Below are 3,907 nucleotides of genomic sequence, written 5' to 3'. Positions count from 1 at the left end.
CCGGCCCGGCCCGGGGCAGCCCCCGCCGCTGCGGAGCGGGTCTCTGCGGCCGGCAACGGCAGCGCCGAGACGGGGCCCTCGAAACACCGTGAGACGCCAGAGTTTCTCCGGGGAAACGTTACAGATAAGCTCCCCCGTAGCAGCACAAGCAGAAGCAGCCCCCCGCAAAATGTCCCTTGGCACAGGGTGATGCTGCCAGCGCTCACCCAGCACTGCAGGTAGGACAGGACCCCCGCCTCCTGACTAAGGCSTGAGGCTTCAGAAGTGTTAGGGACAGCCATGCGGCATCGCTCGGGAAATTTCCACCCAGCCTCTGCAGCCATTAAGTGGTGGAGGGTAGTGCTGGTTCTATCRTGTTGCTGGGTACACGCTGCTGGGGTGAGAGAAAGCAGGCCTGGGAGCTGTACTGAAGTCACAGACTCACAGGATCTGAGGTTGGAAGGGACCTCTGGAGATCATCTAGTCCAGCCCCCCTGCTCCAGCAGGGACACCCAGAGCACGGGGCACAGGGCGGCATCCAGGCAGGTTTTGGAAGGTCTCCAGAGAAGGAGACACCACAGCCTCCCTGGGCAGCCTGTGCCAGGGCTCTGGCACCCTCGCAGGCACAAAGATTTTTCCTCTGTTCAGACAGAACTCCTTGTGTTTCCGTTTGTGCCCGTTGCCTCTTGTCCTGGTGCTGGGCACCACTGACAAGAGTCTGTCCCTGTCCTTGTGACACCCTCCCTCCCTTCAGACGTTTACACTAATGGACAAGAAGGATGTAGTGACCAAAGCTGGGCCACCTTTCATTTCAGAGTGTAGAGGAGGCCTTTTCATAGTTGAATAAGCTCTTATCTCATCTGCTTAGGGGCTAAGTTCCAGCTGAGTGCAGCATGCTATCAAAGCAGCAAAGCAGAGCAAGTATTTGTGATGCGAGACAGCACTTACGCTCTGTGTAGTTGAACATCTTCATCTGCCCATTATGGCAACCCTAGTAGAAACATTCCATAGGTAAGTCAAAGTACAGTATTAAAAACAAAAAAAACAGGGTTTTTTAAATTAGTAGAGTGCCTTATTCTGAATAGCTTATTACAGCTTATGCGGAAGACATCTTGAGTGCTGATAGCWGACTGTGACATGACACATACTTTGAAAGTATCTCTAACATAGCATATTACAAAAGCCATACACCACCTCACAGCTTCAAGCACAAATCTCCCCTCCATCAGTTTGTGTATTTAGCATTCTCTCCAAGCAGTTTTTGTAGAATAACTGAGGGAGAACTGAAAGCAGAACAGGATATGTGCAAACTTTACAGAAAGGTTGGAGGAGGAGGAAATATGAATCATATTTGTATATCTGCAYATTTTTTCTCCCACGAACTTCTCCATTTCAAATTTTAGCCACTTTCACTTTGTTTCCCTTTATGGTAAAGGGTAAGGTTTTTCTTTCACTTCAGATAACCTTTAGGGCACTCCTTAGGAAAATCTTACATACCTGTAATAATTCTATGATGTATTCCCTTGCTCATCAAAATCTCAGAACGACATTTTACTTGCAATRTATTCAACATGAAATATTTCCTGCCCCAGACACCGGTAATTACTGCTAAACAGATTGCTAGACTCTCTCACAATACTGAGTGAAAATAAGATTGTCACGTTCCCTAGTAGGTTAGCAGTCTCACATGAGCTTACATTGCCATCTAGTACGTCTGTGTATAACATGTCATAATTGTTAACTTCGATTTTCAACAGCAAGATGCACACAGCCACCTGCAGAAGGAACTTTAATGCAGTTGCCCTTAGRTTATACTTCAGCCCARAAACWGTTAYACAACTTKGACTAAAGATCATTATACAAAGTAYGACTGCTTTGCTACTAAGATTTAATTTGGGTCAAGAAATAAAGTAGAAGTGGAATTTGTAAATATAATTTGGTAACATTATTTATGTAAAGCCTCTAAGTACCTATGCACTTCTGGCCATTCATACAGTGGAAGGGTGCTACTTTGCCCAGAGCAGAAAGTCAGATTATTTATCAGCCACCAGCACATTCTGGCAGTTTCTGTATGATCTTCCTCAAGTTCAACGTACTGCAAGGGGGAGGGAGAAACATCCTAAGCATGGAAGGACACAGATGCCATAGTCCATCCTCCTTCTACTACAGCGATGCCAATGGTAAGAGCTGCTGTTCCACAACACTTAATTAAGAAAAAGACTACAATCTACTTAAGGGGAAGGAAAAAAAAAAAAAAAGCCTGCAGCTATATAATGAGGTTAGAAGGAAGATTCTCTTCATCCCTCCCTTATAATCCTAGCCATGATCTGAACTGGAAAAAGAAATAYTCCTGTTTTTAAAAACAAGATTTAACAAAGCTCTCAGCTAGCCCGAGCTACACTGGGAGGGCCTATCTCTAGATACTAGAGTTACAAACCTGCCCTCTAAGTGCTGAACAGCACATTCACACCATCAGAAGGAAAGCAAAGTCTGAGATGAACATCACTGGCCTGAACCTGCAGCTTTTCCCCTGCTCCAGTGACGGCCAGAAGGCAAATGTGTGGAATGATTCATTACAAAGTGCTCTTCCGAGACAGGCAATAAAGAGCTTGAACGAACTGGATTTGCAGAACAAAGGGGAGGGCCCAGTCCAGGGCACTGGGGTGCTGGCAGGGAGCAGAGCAAGCAGAGGGCACGTGCAGAGCAGATGGGTTATTGCAGGGCTGCAGCACCAGGCACCTGCTCCTGCAGATGCACCTGGCACGGAGCAGGCTCCAACCCTCTCCTGGTGCTTTCCAGCCACCTATCACCCAACAAAGCTTTATTCCCTGCCCCCTCTTTCAATGCCATAACTGAAAATCCAAGCTTTGACCCACACACACAGATCAAGTATTTTCTTTTCTCCCTAGTGAGGAGAACGTGGAGCTGCCAACTGGCCATATAAGTAGCAGTTGTAATTCTGGATATGAAGAAAAAAAAAAAAAGACAGGGCACGGGGCATTTAGGAATTGCTCAGCTGTTCGGAAAAAGATCCACATTAACTCACTGGAGTCAACATGCACATTCATGCTCACAGATGCAAAAGGCGAGACAAGTTATTTGGTTTTTGGAGCTATTTACATTTAGCTGAAGGCATTCTGTCGTATAAAATACCCCAACAGCAACAAAGTGCATTTTGGTGCCCACTTGGATAACCAGCCTCATGGTGGCTCAGGCTGTAGAAGCGCATGTGTGTATCTTATTTATTGCAACCACTGTGCACTGTGCCAGGGGCTTTGTTCTTTATTTTGCATGTTTCTGTTGATTAAAATAAAAGGGAGGGAGGGTGTGAAAAAAGGGGAAGGAACATTTCTCACACCAAACCTTCCTGCTTGCCCCAAGCATACAAATTAGATTTGGGAGCTCTTTAGTTAAATAGTCTTTTGGAAATGCTAGTCCCATGGTCTTTGTCTTCTTTAGCCTAGCAAAAATACTAAAAATGAACAACCAAAAAAAAAAATAAAATAAAATAAAATTTGAGCACAAGAGGTCAAATCAGTTAATAAATACATGTATCTCAACCATACAACTACCACTGCAAGAAGCTCTTAAAACATCAACTCCTCTTTCGGTAGGCATTTGGGAATTCCAGAGTCTATTCCCCCCTGCAGTAAAGACTATTTTTGCTTCCTCCAAAATCTACACAGTAAAGACTGTTCTTACATAAAGAAGAAAAAAAAAAAAAGTCAGCTGGCATATGCATCTTTTGCCTGAAGAARTGAAGTTTACCAGATCATACCACACTAGCTCCTTGACAGACAAGTTTATTGAAACATTTTTTAAAAGCAGATATTCTGAATATTCCATCAATCCCAACAGATCAGAGAAAAACAACTGTTCAGCGTCCAGATGAAGTGTGCATGTTACAAATTGTACATTTTTCATATAC

This window comes from Nothoprocta perdicaria, unplaced genomic scaffold, assembly GCF_003342845.1.
Source record: "Nothoprocta perdicaria isolate Ctin4 unplaced genomic scaffold, notPer1 scaffold_391, whole genome shotgun sequence".
Classification (NCBI taxonomy): domain Eukaryota; kingdom Metazoa; phylum Chordata; class Aves; order Tinamiformes; family Tinamidae; genus Nothoprocta; species Nothoprocta perdicaria.
The sequence above is the reverse complement of the archived record's forward strand: the minus strand, read 5'-3'. Positions refer to the sequence as shown.